Source organism: Vanessa cardui, chromosome 27, assembly GCF_905220365.1.
Source record: "Vanessa cardui chromosome 27, ilVanCard2.1, whole genome shotgun sequence".
In the NCBI taxonomy this organism is placed as follows: Eukaryota; Metazoa; Arthropoda; class Insecta; order Lepidoptera; family Nymphalidae; genus Vanessa; species Vanessa cardui.
Genome location: NC_061149.1, coordinates 4,199,888 through 4,220,094, shown reverse-complemented (window position 1 = coordinate 4,220,094; position 20,207 = coordinate 4,199,888). Strand labels below are relative to the sequence as shown.

The 20,207-nt window shown below is 33.2% G+C and overlaps 1 protein-coding gene across 1 annotated transcript in view; it reads right to left on the bottom strand.

Annotated features, from left to right (window-relative positions):
• Positions 1-15,308, bottom strand: part of LOC124541087 — a 62,433-nt gene extending 47,125 nt beyond the window's left edge. The window contains exon 1 of the mRNA XM_047118912.1: positions 14,952-15,308. The gene's annotated coding sequence lies outside the window, so the exon portion shown is untranslated. The remainder of the gene's footprint in view (positions 1-14,951) is intronic.
• Between the last annotated feature and the right edge of the window lie 4,899 nt (positions 15,309-20,207).

The following is a 20,207-nucleotide window of genomic DNA, read 5'->3' as shown; positions in this document are numbered from 1 at the left end:
AGTTACTCTTTTTCAACATTTAAAAAATACAAAGTCATGTTAGTTAATACAATTATTTAAATTAATATATCCCGCCTGGAAGTCAACAGGTATTAATTACACGCTTTTTTATCATCTCCAAAATCTTGTATCGAATAATATGTCTTTTAGATTTGAATTTACGAAACGGCAAAGTTAAAAATGTCTGCGGAATTTTAGTATATAAAATTATACCCCTTGAAGGGTAAGAAAAAGTAGCCTCTGTCTCTAGGATTGAAACTTGCTGCAATTTACCATTTATAATATTGGTATATATGTACAAAATATTCTGTCTCAACATCGTTACTAAGTGTGAAGTCGTGGAATATTGCTAGTCAACAATCACAAGCAATAACAAAATTTGTTCGACAACCTACACGCGTTTAATGACATTCAGCCTCATATGGAAACACCAACTTAATTGAAATGGCACCAAAAAACAAAACCTCTAACTCTTCTCGTTGAGAGAGGAAGACCATTACCTACACTCTCTTCCAATCACAAGAGAATGAAAGCCAAAAAAACAACATTTGACATTAAGTATCTCGATATTGGTCGAAAGTATAATCTATATTATTTGTTAAAGATTTGCGTAAAAATGGCGTTTTGACGTCGAGGAAAATGTCATTGGAACTTTGGAAGTGGACATATTAAAGTGGATATTAGTTAAGTGGAATAGTTTTATACAGTAAATAAAGATATAACTGTTAGTAGAATAATATTGCTGAGTTATTAGCAAACAGTATGGAATACGTAAATTACAGGTTTCTTTATCTTCTTCAAAGACGATGTCATCAGCATATTTAAAGACTTATTTACTTACAATAAAGCAATCATTGTAATGGTTTTCGTATGTATGATTATAAAAATACGAACATTAAAGAATCGCTGATAAATTCCTGCATGAGTGAGTCAGTATGCATATTGATGGAGGTTATAAAAACTGGTAAACATTATGTTATTTGCTTTTTATAATACTAGTTTACGACCGACTTTGTCGCTGGCAAATCATTTATTTTCATTTCATATTATTGGCAAATATGTCTACATTACCATAAACTCTGTTAGAAATATTCGCCATCGTTAAAATGGTAATGCCATACAACAACAGTTAATACTACAAGATTGACTACTACACAACATATAACACAGATTTAACTCACACAGACGGTAGAATATGTGAATAAGTGGCACCTAAGGAAAGGGGCTTGAATAGTCATACAACCTATTATTAGTTTCACATTTCACCATGCACATGAAGACAGTTTCCCCTCTTTTATTGTCTTATTTATGATTAGGTGGCAAATAATCAAGAGGCTCATCTGATGGAAAGCGACTACCATCTCATGAACATCTGCAATGCAGTGAAGCTTATTGGTGGCTTACCGACTTTTGACAAATGTGTAGGTTCGTTTCTTGAAAGTTCCCAAACATTGGTACGGAAAAACTGTTGACAAGAGCTGATTTGCTAACGGTTTTTACCGGTGAGAAAATTGACTTAAAAAATATGCTGTCGTGGATTATTCCAAATAGTCACTGTTCATTGGTCTATTGTATTACAGTGTCGTGAAAATGACTTCCGATAAAAACTATCTGATAAATAAACTTGGTCAGTTTGTATCAAACAATGAACGACTACATATATACAATTTTAATATTCTAAAATATATTTTATTAAACGAACGTCGCTATGCTATTTAATTATTATATGTCTTCCGGGTGCTGTTTACATAAATGATCACGTCAGTTATAAAAATAGAATTCATTGAAAATTATCCTTCTTTTGGATATGGTTTTACTTACGCTCTTTTGATATTAAGCAGGTTATGATCTCGAATGAAGTATTTAACTTAAAATTCAATAATAATTATGTCGTAAATGTTATACTCATAGAAACCCTTGATACTGTAACACGCGAAACAGCGCGTTTATTTAGAAGATTTTTTGACAATTTTCGAAATATATGACAGTTTTTTTTTCATTAATTGGGTTACTTATTGGAGTGACTACAACCGCCCATGGACATCTGAAACACCGGTGCGTACATGTGTTGCAGGCCTTTAAGAAAAGTATATATACTTTTCTTGAAGATTCCCAAGTTGTATGGGTTCGGAAAAATCAGTGGTTCAACTGAGGGGTTGTGTGAGGCAGAACATACTTACAAAAATACGCTGTTGTGGATTAATTGGACGTTACCGTTAACTTAACTCCATTGTTTAAGTAAAGGACTGTTTTGTGTTTCATTACGATCTATTAAATGTTATTTGAGGTTATGTTTTATAAGGTAACAAATATACATACAGCATTTTTCAATTTATAATAGTTCGAAAACCGGAAGTGATGAAATAACAAATCATATTTTTGACCATGACATCGCAAATTTGGACTTGACACTTCAAATGACATTTGACATTTCAATTTTTTCTTCATTCATTGATTATTTACGGATTAAATATGCTCTACATTATATGTATCGATTAATAATCGATTCTCAGACATACTAATTCCTATCGCTTGATGACATTCGTATATCTGCCCACATGTAAAATGACGTAAGGTTACGTGACATCATTGTCTGTTAAGACTTGTTTATACTGAATGTATTTTAATATATTTTGCAATGAAACTTCTTGGATCACAGTGGAAGTCAAATATATGTGCATAACTTCTTATTGTAATATTAAATATATTCTCAGATCCGCTATAATTTGAAAAATAAATTAAAAATATATTATTTACCTATTATCGAACTCGTTATATCATCTGATTATATATTTGATAATAATTAAAATATATTAAAATATAATGTTTATATCAAAATCAAAATACATTTTATTTAAATAGGCTTTTACAGGCACTTTTGAGTCGTTATTAAGCAACTTTATTCAGTGAAGAACAGGCAAGTAACTCAGTAGTTACTCTTTTTCAACATTATATACAAATTATATGGACTTATGACTATAGTGTGAACCAATCTTTGTCAGGCAGAAGTCACAGGTGATTACGACCGACCTCGACTCGAGGACGCACAAACAAACATACATATTCCATTAATATGTGCCTTATCACTAACTATTTATAGTTCATTTTCCTATAAAAACGATGATAAATAGTTTTGTTACGTGGATTACATATTCAAATGAGTTTAATAGAATATAAACCTTATGATCTCGAGATAAGAGTTATTTCGCAATGTATTAATCATTGCATTTTGTTCATACACGTTTTTAGGCAAATAATCTGTTATTTAGTTTACTATGTATATGTGTGCGTTGGTTTTTTTGCCTTTATGTTAATATGCCATTATATAAAATTGTTTAAAAATTACATTAATACACATGTCCTAGGATAATTCGATAATTTGAATTTATTGAGAGCCTTAAGGATATATGTTCCAAATTTTCTCCTTAATCCCATTAAGAGGAGGCCTTAATCCAGCACTGGGAAACTTACAGGCTGTTATTGTTATTTATTGCGAAAACTCGGATAATTAGACAATAGTGAAACATATCTTAATATTGATAGCTATGCGTATATTTGTTTGCGCAGAATTCACATAAAACCACAGCGCTGGGTTCAAGCCAGTGACAATCGTGGCTAGTGCCCGGGATGCCTAATGTTCTGGCAACATTACTTGGACGTAGAGGAAATTCTTATTTTTGGCCAGAATCGGCTAGAGGGATACAATCACACAAATTACAGTAGCTTTTATTCGTTTGAACTTAGTGTTGACAAAGTATTTAGTATATAAGATCCGAGATATCCTAGAGGTTACAATGCCTGCATCTTAACCGATGATTGATCAAACCCAGACAAACACCACAGGAAATCGTTATAAAAATCTTATCTTTAAAAATATTGTGCCTTACTTGTATTTAAATTTATTAACTGACTACCTATCCAAATGTAACGGAACTACGAAAAATAAAACAACAATTAGAAAGAAAAAGGAAATTAATTAAATGTACGAAAGCGGATGTCAGTAAGGAAACAAAAAAAACCGAAAATAATAAGTGATTGATACGATTTATTAATCTTAATATTATTAATCCCCGGTTCCGGTTTGAAGGGTGAGTGACCCAGTATAAATACATAATGTATAATTATATAATACTGATGCACAGGTGATACGTGGAATGATTAATATTTCATGCAGTAACTAATGGGTGACTACTGATGATAGTACTGTAATGTACTGTAGCCCATTTGCAAGTCTGCCTACCTATGACAGTAAAATATGACGATAAATAAAATTGTGTTTGTGATACTTTTTTTATTTATCTAGGTGATGAAATTGCTTAAACTTTAACTGTTCACACAAACAATCAAACCCACTTTACTTATACATCATTATATAGGGCAACACTTATTTCACTACACTATTAATTAATCCGTGATATAACATTCATGTAATCCGCTCAAGGAAAGGTTCATGACTCTTTGTATAAAATGCTTTAATGTAGTAATCTTTTTTTAATATTAATTTGAAATAATTGTTAAAAACAATGTTTTCTTTTCGAAGTGTTTTGTCATCTAATTATTTCAACATCTAAGTCTGTGTTGCTTAATAATACGGCCTTAAAGATAAATTCGTATTTGGCGATAAAACATATCTCTATGCTAATGTGCGAATGAATCACGTGTGTTAAATACATTATAACTATTTTCGGTCGAGAGTGGGTAGAATTTGACAGTAGGCGGTATTGTCAAATATGTACAAAACCATATAATTTCGTATGCGGTTATATGACGTTTATGAACGTTTCAAGTTTTTATTGGAAATAATTAATATTTAGTTGTTAAATTAATATTATGAAACTTAATCAAGAATTTGACTAAAACAGTCCCTTTTCTGATGCTAAGAGTTGTGGGTTGGTACCAACTCATCAGATATTCTACCAACGAACAGTCATATTTAGCATTGTTGTGTATCTACAGGTACTAGATGCATGACATGTTTATTTCCAAGGTTGGCACATTGGTGATGTATTGGCAGTCTTAGCCATTTCTTACGTCACATAGTACGGAATAGTAAAAATTTATTAATGTCTATGGGTAATGGTGACCAAGCGGACACACCACTAGACACTCAGAACACTGGGTGATCAATTTGCTCATCAGCTAGACCAGATTAAAAAAAAACAATTTAAGAGGCCAGGTAACAGCTTAAGATAAATTATTTTGATCACAGCTATCAAATAAGAGATTCCTTTTTAATTAATAAATAAATTCGTTAATATATCTAACTTTTGACAAAGAGACTGTATAAAGCAATACCTTTGCCAGTGTTGAAAGAAAGTTTATGGAAAAAAAAACAATTGACTGAATTGAGTTGAATTTTCTTGGTGGTAGGGCTTTGTGCAAGCCCGTCTGGGTAGGTACTACCCACTCATCAATTATTCTACCGCCAAATAACAATACTTAGTATTGTTGTGTTCCAGTTTGAAGGGTGAGTGAGCCAGTGTAACTACAGGCACAAGGGATATAACATCTTAGTTCCCAAGGATGGTGGCCCATTGACGATGTAAGGTAATATATCGTACAGCGTCATTGTCTATGGGTGATGGTGACCACTTTCCATCTCTGTGGCTCATATGCTCGTCCGCCAACCTATACAATAAAAAAAAATGCTGTCAAAATAATATCGATAATGAAGTTTGAATTATCAACGAATGGCGCGAAACGTATTGCGTACTATTGCTCAACATTGCAAATAGTTATTCAAGTGGAAGACGCGGTCGGTAAGGCCGGGATTCGAACCCGTTACGGTAGCAAGGGCGTGCGCGGGCGTGTTAGTTACCTTGGTCAAACCTTCCTATCTACTTTGTTTAAATGGCAGCAGTAGATTTATAAACAAACAATTATCGTGACACTATTAAATAACTATTTTATATAAAACGAAAGGTTAAATTAATACTGAGCGTGGACGTAAGTGATTAATGTTTTATCATTAATATCAAATCGAAATTGAATACGCCAAAGGAGTTTTTATAAACTTTTTTTTTTATTTAAAATAATATTTTAGATATAAAGCTATTGCCGATTTTCAATATACATATGTATATTCTTTTTTCTCAGTAATTTTTTTTTAGATTCGTTACACCCTATAAATATCCTGCAACTTGGCATAGGTTCTCCATTTGAGGAAGCTTGGAGCTCCACTTAGCTACAATGAGCACAACTTATACAGGTTTCCTCACGATTTTATCCATCATCGCCGATCATGAGATTAATTATAATTTACCGATCTGATCTTCGTAAAGACTTAAGTCTAGAGCCTAAACCCTCTTCGTTATGTGCTATCCTACTGTGTCTGGGTACTTATTTGTCAAATATATCAATATATGTCTAGCCCAATTTGCCAATCGCTCTTGAGAATACTGCGGACGAAATTGGTGAGGACATTATTATTGAATCTTCAACTGTTCAACCTTTCCAAACCCACTTAGACCAAATAATCTGATTTGAAATGTTTTAAATCTATACATATAATATAATTGGTGTATCTGTTTGAAATGTTACAATAGCCCTTTTTCACACAATGTGCATATGTATACACGGTACATATACCAAAATAACATTTATAACAATTTTTGTCCTTCTGTTTGTTTCGGCTAATCTCTGGAACGTCTGGACCGATTTTGACGGGACTTTCACTGGTACATAACTGATATAATGAGTAACTTAGGCTACATTAATATTTTTTTTGTTAAATTCAGACGCGTACAAGGTCGCGGCCCCAGCTAGTTGTACATAAGTATCCAATCAAATCAATAATCTTACAAAACAACCACTTCTAATGTTTTAGAAATTTGGCAACACTCCCACGATACCCGTCTTCGGCGATCGTAAGCTAACTAAATAAAATTCGTAACAGCAAGTGCGTAGCGTGGGAATTATATTTCTTAAGATTTAACCTGAAATAATAAAACGGAATAGTGATGGCTCAGTGGAGAGACAACGAAGATCTTAAGATACCAATCGCCAACACTCACTTAAGCGGGATATTCAAAATCTTACCAAGAGCTGAACAGGTCTTTGCTCAACTCTTCGATGCTCTTTCATGCTCTAATCCAAATCTATACGTATAATAAAATTGGAGTGTCTGTTTGTAATATTAAAAGAGCCCTTTTTTACTCATTGCATATGGATGTATATAAATGGTACATATACCAAAATAACAATTTTTTTATGTTTTTTCTCTGGAACGTCTGGAACGATTTTGATTTTGCTTTCATTGGCAGATAACTGATATAATAGGGAGTAACTTAGGCTACAATATTTTTTTTTTTTGATATATTCAAAGGCGTACAAGGTCGCGGGCACAGCTAGTATAGCATAGATTTTCATGTTGGATATATAAAATCTATATATATATATATATATATATATATATATATATATATATATATATGTTCATAAACGTGGTTCGTTCGTGTAGTGGCTATATGTACGACCACGGATTCTGAGGTTCTGCGTTAAAATACAAGATCTGGCTGCCAAAAAATTAATTCTGCTGAAACAACTCGGATTCTGATTCTATATCTAAGTCGGAAAGTACGTAAAACCGCTGATCCTTTGCCTGAATTATTTCCAATCTATAATCTATATAAGTATACAATTATGAATGAAAATATACACCAAGTAAATCGCGAAAAAACCCCATAAAACGATCTAGATGTTTGATTCATAGCGATTGTATTCATGCCAATACATAATCTATATAAATGTTATAAATGCGAAAGTAGCCCTGTCTATCTGTCTGTCGCTTTTTCACGATCAAACCGCTGATTTTGATAAAATTTGTTATGAAGCAAGCATGAACTCCAAGAAAGGGCCCTACCCTTTTTCCCTAACACATTACAACCAATAACCTTAAACGCGAGTGAAGCCGCGGGCTACTACGAGTACATAAAAGAAATACTGTTTTATAAATGGTTAAAGAAACCGGGTCGAGTCGTCACTCAAATATAAAACAAGATACTTCAATCATGAATTCGTACATGGATTACATTATGTAAGAGTAGTTCGACCTTATTTAATGAAAGGCCGACCTTTATTGGTAACTTAGACTGCCTTGTTGGTTCAGTGGCTGGTTTATAAAGCTGAATACTTCGAGGTCCTAGATTTAAACCTGTTGTGATTGAATGTGGATATTGGCAGGTTTTTTTAAGTTTTTCTAGTCCTCTCGGATTTCAGGTCTCGAAGTATAGGAGTGACGGAATAGAGTTCATTAATGTTAAATTACACCTAAGAAGAAACACCCCTGTACAAGAATGCCACAAATTAACTAAGAAATTACTAATATTCCTATTTAATGTGAGTAGTTTCGAAAAATTGTAACATTTGTATATTATACATGTCTATCCACCAAACCGCATTCGAGCAGCGAGGTGGAATATGCTTCAAGCCATCTCTTCTAGGTAAGAGGAGGATTTAGCTTTAATATATAGGGTGGAATGATAATAAATAATTATTAAAAAAATTGTTAAATGTTAGTAATGTAAGGTATTAAAAGGTTACAACAACAACAACAGCCTGTAAATTCCCACTGCTGGGCTAAAGGCCTCCTCTCCCTTTGAGGAGAAGGTTTGGAACATATTCCACCACGCTGTTCCAATGCGGGTTGGTGGAATGCACATGTGGCAGAATTTCTATGAAATTTGTCACATGCAGGTTTCCTCACGATGTTTTCCTTCACCGTTGAGCACGAGATGAATTATAAAGACAAATTAAACACATGTAACAGCGGTGCTTGCCTGGGTTTGAACCCGCAATCATAGGTGATTGATGAAAGATGCACGCGTTGTAACCACTGGGCCATCTCGACCTTAAATTATAATATTATAATTTTTTTAACTTCACATGCACAGATATCATAAACACGATATCTCCCCCCATTTCGTGTTTATGATCAATTATAATGGCCGCCATATACATAGATGAGATTATAGAACGTAAAGATGACATTGAAAAATTTGATACAACAAAGAAACATCGGGTCAACCTTCCCAGCTAATATGGCAGAACAACAACTACTCTATCGCGTGAACCGAGACGTAATTAAATTTAAATAAATAAATAAATAAATAAATTTGAGACAACATCACATACATTACTCTGATCCCAATGTAAGTTGCTAAAGCACTTGTGTTATGGAAAATCAGAAGTAACGAAGGTACCACAAACACCCAGACCCAAGACAACATAGAAAACTAATGATAATCTACATCGACTCGGCCGGGAATCGAACCCGGGACCTCGGAGTGGCGTACCCTTGAAAACCGGTGTACACACCACTCGACCACGGAGGTCGTCAATTGGGACGATCGGACAAAACCTCGATATGTTAAGACAGACATCTCGTGCCTCTGGTGTATCTTATTTTTAATTTGTTTTTTTTTTATATTTTATAGTGTGCCTGTATTTTTTATTACCAGGCAGCATTGTTAATTATGCTTGAGGATGTTTTTGAATTTCGAACCCATAAGGATATTATAGATATTGGTACAGAACTCTTTGTACATGAATCCGAGTCAGATTTGACCGTTTTATGGTACTCATATGCAATATAATTCGGTCACAATAAAAAAAAATACAGACGAATGATAACATCCTTCTTTATGAAGTCGGTTGAAAAATAAAGAATGATAATGTCATCTCATGTTATATTATACAGTATAATATATATACAAAGTTAATTTAGCAATAATAATGTTAGTATAGAATAATATTAATCTCCTAATAAATGTAAAATTTATTAAAACTAGACGAAAAAAAAATAACATTGGGTGGCGCGTGATCCCAAACCGTTACAACGACAGATGCAACTCGAAATGACGGGGCAAGTAATAAAAAGCCATATCTTAAAAATATTTAAATCTTTTTTTGACCACCTCCATGGTCGAGTAGTGTGTACACCGGTTTACATGGGTACGATATCCAGCCGAAACGAAAAAGTTCATTAGTTTTCTATGTTGTCTTGGATCTGGGTGTTTGTGCTACCGTCGTTTCTTCTGATTTTCCATAACACAAGTGCTTTAGCTACTTCCATTGGAATCAGAGTAATGTATGTGATGTCCAATGTTTATTAATTATGGTAACGTAAGGTAAGGACTCTTCGTTATTCGACTGTTTGCCTGTCTATCCGTCAAGATCCCTTCCTAAGGAACGCGTAGAGGTATAAAGTTGAAATTAATTCCCAATACATCAGCGTACGATTGTGAGAAAATCGAACCTTTGGACTACGCAATCATAAGATATGTTCATTTATGAATCAAAACATTTTATAAGGTACTTCCAATTGATCTAAGATCATGATACATTGCAAGAAGCAATATACTGTAGTACAAGTATAGAAAAACGTTTTTAAAACCCATAACGTCAGTATTAGGTACCTTTTAACATGAGTATACGGAACCCTCAATTTTTTTCGAAATGTGTAACTTAATAGCGGAATAACGTGTACATTTCAAAGAGGATACGTTAGAAAAGGTTTCTTTTTTCATTTTTTTTATGTTAAAGTGAAAAAACTGACATTCAAGGGATTCCCAGTTTTATATTATGTTTATGAGTAAGAATTTAATGTATTCTATGTTGTCGTGGCCATATTATACTTGTAAGAATTAAAGAAAGGTGACTACGGTTTCGCTTCCGTTTTAGGGGTCCGTCGTTAGATGTTCCGTATAAAAATAGCTATTGCCTTTCCTTCGGGCTCAATCTTGCTTCATAACAAATTACATCAAATGCGGTTTAATGGTATAGTCATGAAAGAGTTCCAAACAGACAGTCAGAGTAACTTTTGTTTTTATAATAAAAGTACAAGTCGCCAGTGTCTTTGCTTTAGGGTATAGCCTGGAGTTCAAGTTTGCCTCATACCAAATTTCATCAAATTCGGTTCAGCGGTTTGATCGTAAAAGAACGACAGACAGAGATACTTTCAAATTTATGATATTCGTATAGATTTCAATTAATATTTAACTTGAAAAAAACAAAGCAGGCACATTTTTATGGCGTCTGAAAAAAGGAAAGACCTAGAATTGTATACAAGGTATTTTTTTAATATGTTTTACTATTGAAGTTACTACAGTACATATTATTATTATTAGTATTATATAATTCCGTTTCAATAACGTTTTTTATCGAGGAGTTGTAGACACTTGACATGTCGGACAATGACTGGTTATATCACTGTGAAACGAACGCCTCTTAATCATTCAAATATTCCTCGATTTCAAACGTATAGTACGACACAACTTAGATGTCGCATCGGCAAAATTCGTAAAACCGATCACATCCGAATTAAGTATGCTATCCCAAATTATCAATATTTATTTCTTATGTGAATATGACCTTTACACAAACGTAATAACCTGTAATATCATATGACCTAATACATACTGACGCGTGAATCTATAGCGACGAATAGCGTCGAATGGTGCGATAGGGGGCCATTTATTTTGGTTGAGTGATTCAGCAGTAATAGATTTTATTGTATTTTCCGATGCTACATCTAATTTGTGTCGTACTATATGTATAGACGGATCAACTATATTTGATAATTTGAATTTTTGATTATCACGTTTATTAAATTTAAAAAAAGAACTAAAAAAAAATTAATTAAGGAACCGTCCAACAGCTGCATGAAGTAATGTTTTTGTTGTCTTTGAATAATTACCTAAACAAAATAAATTATTAATCTTATTTTGATGTTCTCACAATAATTACAGGATAAAATTAATGACTCTCAACTTTTTGTTACAAAGTAATTACAATAAGTGCTTAAGTTAAGAATAATAAGTCAAGGTCGAGACGCCCACCATTAGCCCACGCTGTGACGTCACAGCCGGAACTCGCTTACTGACTTAACGTGTAATTTGACTTTCCCAATCGAATGCTTAATCAAGTACTTAAATCAATTTACAGTCGGGATAACAAAAGGTTCGTCACCTTAAGATCGATTTTCGTGTGCTCAGTATGAGCGATCTGCTTTACCGATCGAGAATGACGTATTGCGTCGCAATGATTTGATGTTTAGATTCAAAAGGTACTAAGAGTTTAAGACTCGATAAAGGAATGATTTTGAAAACTGACGAAGGTTTTCTTATTCTGACTGTACTTTCAAATATTGTGTATTGGGTTATCAGTTAATGTTTTGTCCTGCTCTTTCAAAATTATGAAGGAACGCGTCTGTGTGAAAAGTATAACACAATTATCAAATTTATGATTGATATCAGCACTCCTTGGGAATGTTACAAAAAAATTGATACGCTGAGTTTTTTCACCAGTACTTCGAAGTTTAGTTTTTGTTTCCGAACCAGTGACAGTGTTTAATTAGACAATCAATAAATGTAATATTTCTATACTAAGTAAAGTAATTTAAGTTTGAATTTGAGTTTATCGAATGACAAATCTGTGATGATTGAAAGAGGAAATCAGTGTTCAACGATGTTGATTAGTCAAATCTACGATAAAACATAAGTACCTAACTAAGTGTATGATTAACTGCCTATTTAGTATCCTATTACAATTTTTTCTTACGTCACAATTATCAAGTAAATTCCGATAAGATCCGTCCCGGCTTTGCAAGGGTGGACGTAAGATTTTTTTTATATTTTTAATTATTATTTATATCTATATTTTTCTTATTTTATTAAATATATACCTTTATTATTGAAAATAAAAAATATCTTATACCGTTGATACCCCACCAACCTTAGGAGCTAAGATGTTATGTCCTGCTTGTAGTTACACTGGCTCATTTACCCTTCAAACGGGAAAATACAACCAAGTATCACTAGACACAGAGATAGATTAGATTTGTACAAAGTTACCACTAACATTCTTTTTAATTTTTTTTAGAATAAAATTAATTTGAAATAAGACCAAATATAATTTATTCATCAATTTTATTAGAATACTTAGATATAGTCAGTATGTTAGTAGCTAGTAGCCAGTATGTCTGTTTAAACGTTGAAAAAGAGTAACTACTTTCTGGTTCTCCTCAGTAGACTCTACATTCCGAACTGGTGGTAGCTTAACTTTATATAGTTGTTAAATGAACATTCAAAATTGCTTGTAAAAGCCTACTTTAATAAAGTATATTTTGATCTGATTTATCTAAATCATCACCAATATCAACGCTAAATTTATTAAGTTGATACACTTTTAATTAAATATTTAAATAATATTCAATATTAATGAATCAGATAACGAAACGCCTTGACACAAATATTATGTTGAATTAAAAAAAAAATATTCAAAAATATTTATAGGCAAAATTTACTATAGAAAACTATAAAATATAAACAGGTCCTGTTTTACTTCTATGCATCTCTAACTATGAGAAATAGAGTATAAAGTTATATCAGATTTTAATAGCGATCTTATCCCACATAACCTCCGAAGTATTTGCCCACGAGGATATATAGGACTTTTGAAATAAATGTTTAGTAATATAAGTTTGAAATTACTACGTCACGAAAAGAGTATGTAAAAGAAAACTTGAAGAAAGGAGTATATAATAACTTGCCAAGCGATAATAAAGGAGATAAAATAAATACATTCACAAATAAATTACAAAAATATATAGTGATCGGTTTATTTTGTTTTGTAAATATAATCATAATTTTTTTCTCTTTATAAATGTTTTTTTTTTTAACTTTTTTATTGTGCTTGCAGATGTATAAAAATAATTTATAAATAAATTATTTAAAGTTTATGTCGCATTGTAGAAAAGGCACTTGTTTTTTAAATAAATAAATCACTTAAGCCTTTTTAATACTTGAATAGTGACGATATATTCGACCGTACTTCTACTAAATAGCTTTTATTTGTCTTAACATTTAATCCGACCACTGATATGTTATGCAATTTCTAATAAACATACTATGTAACTACATATCGGAACTACTTATATGTTAAGAAAAAAACAACAATAACATAATTACATAATACTTTAACTTGTTTTAAAGCGAGCGTTGCTGATGGTGACGAGGTCAGAATACTCATGGGCGGAATTAATCTCATTAAAAGTAGGTTATAAGTTATTAATTCGATCAAAATTCGTTTATTAATATATACTGTATTTAATAATAGTATATAATATAAAAGTCCTTTCGAAAAGTCTCTAGATTGAGTATATTATAAAAAGCCAAGATGCCGTCATCTTAATTGGAGATTGTGGGTTCAAATTCAGGCAAGTATGATTTTTTTATGTGCTTAATTTGTGTTCATAATTCATCACCTTTTCAGCGTGATGAAATGATATGACATTTGAATTTGATACATGTGTATAAATCTTAAATTAGTGAATGTATTTCCCCTTTTTTGCTCAACAAGAGATCAAGCTTTATTTAAGGCTGTTACATTTAAAAAAAAAAAAGTCAAATTTCTTGACTGTATAGTTTTGAACGTTTGTCCATTTTTTTTTTAATTTTTGCAATCTTGATGTTACAAGACAGACGAACTGTTGCTTAACCTTTGTATCTTTAACTTTCAAGTAAGTCATAACATAACACTGATGTAATGAGCAAGTAGTGAATAAACTGAGATAAGTTGTCCGGGTTGAGAAATACCTACTTAGAGTCGTAGTTATAATACCTAGGTTTTTACAAGGTATAAACACTTTTGTTAGTAATTATCCTACACTGAGATATATCACGACTGTACCTCTTGATACTTTTTTTTTTATTTCGCAGATAAGTATTTTTATTTTATTTAAAAAAAGAATATTCCTTTTTTAAAATCATAATGATACGTTGATTGAAATAAGTTTGAATTTAGAATCAGTGTCTATAGAAGTAGTTAAAATTTAAATGTATTACTTATGTATTTATGTATATTATGAAAGACAAAGAAAATTAACGTATGCTGGACTACAACCGCATTTGGCGCATGGTCAAGAAGTCAACGAGAATAAAACAAAGCCTTACCTTTTAAAACTTATTTTTAAACACAAAACTCAAATCGCAACCACACATACACACAACACACGTCCTTATGTGCATCGACACTAAAACCACATTCCTTTGCGACACACTATTTAAAAATAAAAAAAAAATAAATCACATCCTTGGAGCCATATGCTTTGGAACAATCAAGTTTTCTTCGTTCAAAACTCGATAGTAAGTTTTAAAAACATTTAGTTAGTGGATTTGAATTTTTTTTTCAAATTTGGAATGTATCAATTTGAATTATGTTCGTTTTTCGTTGAGAATCGTTTTTATTACTCGCATGGCGACCGCGCGCTCGAGAATCGAGTTGGGTACTGGCTTCGAACCGGTTTGTATGGGCGAGAAGGTCGTATGTATCGATTTTTTGCCGAACGAAAATCGATTTGAGGAGATGATGTCAGAAAAGGATTTAAAAACTCGTTGTGCCATAACGGGAACGTTTTATGTTGGAGTCGAGGTTGAGACTGAATTTTAAGAAGGCTATTATTATGTACAATGTACATTATTTTCTTCTTAAAGTATTTTTATACTTCATAAAGATATTTTTGTAATAAGTATCTAAGGCGGCGACTTCTTACATTCTTATAGTTTAATATGGATACAGGTTGAAATCTTTTAGAAAACATTAAAATTGTTACTTCTCGGTAGAATCTGCATTCCGAGCTGGAATCAGTGGTAGCTTCACTTAATGTAGTTTGTTAACTGACGATTCAAAAGTGCTTGCAAAAGCCTACTTGAAATATACATTACATTATGATTTTCATTAATAATAAAATTAAAGTATTGATCATTGCTAATCAATAAACTCACGTAATTAGACAAAGTTACAGCTCTACCCTCACCATATAGTCTTTTAAACCTGTGTTCGACTAAATTAGATAAAGGATCTACAAGTAATACATAAAACTGAAAAAGGAGGGGGGAGGTATATACCATAAAGTGTGCGTAGATTACTCTTACTTATCAAATAATTCAGCATAAATTTGATATTTTAAATTTTTATAAAATAATAGCGACCCGATCCGGCTTCGCACGAGTCCAATGCCATTACTAAATAAAGTAAAAAATTACTAGTGTTTCTTTACTATATTCTCCACGTATTATATACAAAAACCTTCCTCTTTAATTATCACTATTTGTTAAACAAAACCGCATCAAAATCCGTTGCGTAATTTTAAAGATATAAGCATACATAGGGACAGACAGCGGTAAGCGACTTTGTTTTCTACTATGTAACGATAATGATGATAATGACTTAGGAGACCGAGAAAAAGACCTCTAATGGTATGTGGTACCATTGCAAGTCATTCGCGCAAGATTAACCTTTTCATACAACACCAATACACCACAAATCTTGCTAACTAAAACGTAACGTCCCTTGTGTCTGTAGTTTCACTGGCTCACTTACCCTTCACATTGGAACACAACAGTAATAAGCATTGGCATTTGATGGAAGAATATGTTATTGGTACCCATAGGACGACCTCCATGATCGAGTGGTGTGTACACCGGTTTTCATGGGTACGCCACTCTGAGGTCCCGGGTTCGATTCCCGGCCGAGTCGATGTAGATAACCATTAGTTTTCTATGTTGTCTTGGGTCTGGGTGTTTGTGGTACCGTCGTTACTTCTGATGTCCATAACACAAGTGCTTCAGCTACTTACATTGGGATCTGAATAATATATGTGATGTTGTCTCATATTTATTTATTACTCATATTTATATGAGCTCGTAGAAAGCCCTACGGCCAAATAAACTAAGTTCAATAACTATGTTTTTATTGCTCTGCCATTGTGTGATCAGCCCAAAGATTATGGCAATTAAAATTATAAGTATTCTTTAGAGCAATTGTCAGTATTTCAAGTTATAGTAAGTCTCCTTATTTTTAGGAGAAAGTTTGGAGTTTATTACAACGCTACTCCATGGAGGTTGGTGGGACATGTACGAGTTATAATAACCTATATTCCCTTATTTTGTGTAGTAAGCTCTCCGGGTTAAAGGAGCTTATTAAAAATTCGATCCATACTTTTACTCCCACAGAGATCATTTATGAATTAAATGAGCAACTTAACGAGTCGAGATGGCCCAGTGGTTAGAACGCGTGCATCTTAACCGATGATTGCGGGTTAAAACCCAGGCAAGCACCGCTGATTCAAGTGCTTAATTTGTATTGTATTTAAAACTTCATAATTCATCTCGTGCTCAGCGGTGAAGGAAAACATCGTGAGGAAACCTGCATGTGACAAATTTCATAGAAATTCTGCCACATGTTTATTCCACCAATCGCATTGGAACAGCGTGGTGGAATATGTTCCAAACCTTCTCCTCAAAGGGAGAGGAGGCCTTTAGTCCAGCAGTGGGTATTTACGGGCTGTTGTTGTTGTTGTTTGTTGTTGAGGAACCTAATCCGTATTTATCGTCGTGCCGTATCCTTCTTCTCAAATATTAGAGATTAAATTACAGATTCATCTAAACAAATATGTCTTCGGTTCTTAAACAAACAAAAAAAATTGAACATCTATAAATAGAATTACTAGGAAATCATAAATTTATTTTATCGACTAATTTATGATGCAGTGAAATACATCATAGAAGAACTAAATTGCCATAATGGAAAGGTCGTTGAACCGACTAATCATGATCTTACCAATATAGTCATTAGTGATGGTACCGTTTTGTTCTAATTGATATATGCCATATGGTATTAATATATTTTCTTAATTTCAATTCTTGGTATCGATTTGTATATATGGCATTTTAAATTTTACATTCATCTTATATTACTTTGACTTGACTAATGTATTTTAATTTTCATATATATGTATGTGATAAATAGGGGGCGATTCTACTCACATAACGGTATTAATACGTTCCCAGTTCTATCGATCTATTTGACTCGATTTGACTGATCCTCACTTTTCATCAATCTACGTCATAATCTCAAGGGGGATAAGGCTTAAGGCTACCTCTGTCGATACTTTACTGTAAATTAATATTCTATTGGCACCTTTCCATCTTACTCGTCCTAAGTGTTGACGAAATATCTTGTCTTTTGGCACAAACAACAGCGATTAATCAGAGTATTCTTGCCACACTTTAAGACAGTCGTGGTTTGAACATTTTTGTATTTAATACGAATATACGTATATTTAACATGAATACTAACAGACCCTAAATTAATTAAGGAATTACTAATATTTTTTACCCCTCTTTTTAAACTTACCACTTGTGTTAGGAGTGACGACAATAGCCTAAGGGATCAGGATCAATCCTGAGACTTTTTACATCGCTATGCGGCCCGTATACCATTGCGTTTAAATAATATATTGCACATCAAGATTCGAATTGTTAAACACAGCTTTACTTAATTTGATAAATATCCATTTCACAAAACAACAAAATTTAATATTATTGTGTTGTAAGTGCAACTACAGGCACATGGGATGGGCACATAACATATATTATACAGGGGATGATTTATATCTCTCAGCGTCCTCATTAAGAGGGGGGAGGCAAATCTTGCCTTAATGCTTTATTTTCCAGCCTGCTAATATATTTCATTCGTCATGTATATTGAGATTTTTTTGTAACTGCAATAGTTTAACGGTTAATTAACATTCAATTAATCAATCTCTTGTATTCAATCACTGCAATACTTAACTTTGATTCCCGAGACGTTGACGTTACAACATGTGACATCGTTAATACTTACGCAACGATTGATGTAAACACTTCCAATTAACTTAAAACGAAATGACTATGTGGCGAATTAATGAAAAAGTTTGATGTACACAAGAAATGGCGGCAATCCTTGCGAATGTGATTTATTTGATAATACCATCAAGAAGTATAATAAAAATATCATCATATCATCAGGTTTTACAGGTCTTCTAAGATGGGATGGAAGGAGTCCCACCAACATCTTCGGGACTCAAGTTAATCTCACCTGCTAACATTACAGTCTACTGATCAACAGACGAGGAAATCTTCTTTTTCCCAGTGGGAAAGAGAGAATGGGCAGCAGCATTATCTTAAATTGTCGAAGATCCGACCTCACGCTGCGGTCACCAACCCGCTTGCCCAGCGTGGTGACTGTGGGCATTTCCTCCGCCGAATATTCATGTGCTTAATTTGTATTTATAATTCATCTTCTGCTCGGTGAAGGAAAACATCGTGAGGAAACCTGCATGTGTCAAATTTCATAGAAATTCTGCCACATGAGTATTCCAAATGTGAATATGTTCCAAATCTTCTCAAAGCGAGAGGAGGCCTTAGTCCAGTAGTGATAAATTTCAAACTCAAACTCAAATAACTTTAATCAACAGAGAAGTATTACACTTTCTTGTTGATGGTCAATTGAAACAGTACCACCGGTTCGGAAAAGTAAATACCCTGACCTGAGAAGAACCGGCGAAATAAACTTAGCGTTTTTTTTTTGTCTCATATATTATATAAACAATTTAATAAAAAAAGGAAAATTTTTTTTTTTTTTATTTACATAAGAATTAACAACATTAAATGCTTAAATATATATATACAAATATGAACTAAAACTAGTTACTGTATAAATCTTGACCGCGTGGAATGGTGGCAGGAATGCTAGCAGCATTTCCCCGTTGAATCGCAATTCCGATCCTCTGGGCAAAAAACGAACCAGCCCTCCTGTCACCAGTGGAGGCAATGAGGCGAGGTGTTATACTTTTGATGAAGCTTTTTGCACCACTACTCCAAGGGCCAAGCGTTTCGACAGCAAATGGAACAAAAAAGTAATTAGATATAATACACGAATATTTAGTTATTTTTTTGGCTTCAGCTTTTTCCGCAGCGGCACCGGCTCTTAACATTGTTTCTCGGATATGAGATGGGGTTAACGTGTCAACACATGTAGCGTCCCACACAAGGGCCCGACCTCGTTCCCAGGGAACCAATGTTAATCCATCAGGTCTCTTACCATCATCACGACTAATTCCACGAGGCTCAGTAAGAGCAGGAACGTCGATGGTGGCAAGAGCCCTTTTTATTATGTCATTAAGAGAACCGTGGCGGAAAAGCCTACCTGAACTCCTTGGGCAAGAGAGACCATGTAAACCGAAAGAGTCTACCTGCTTTCCACACGGGCATCTGTGTACAGAACACAGAGGTGTTCCCAGTCGGAGACCAATCGATATGCGAAAACATTCATTATCTAAAAGTGTCCCAAGATTTTTAGAGGGTAATGAATTCAACCAGTGACTA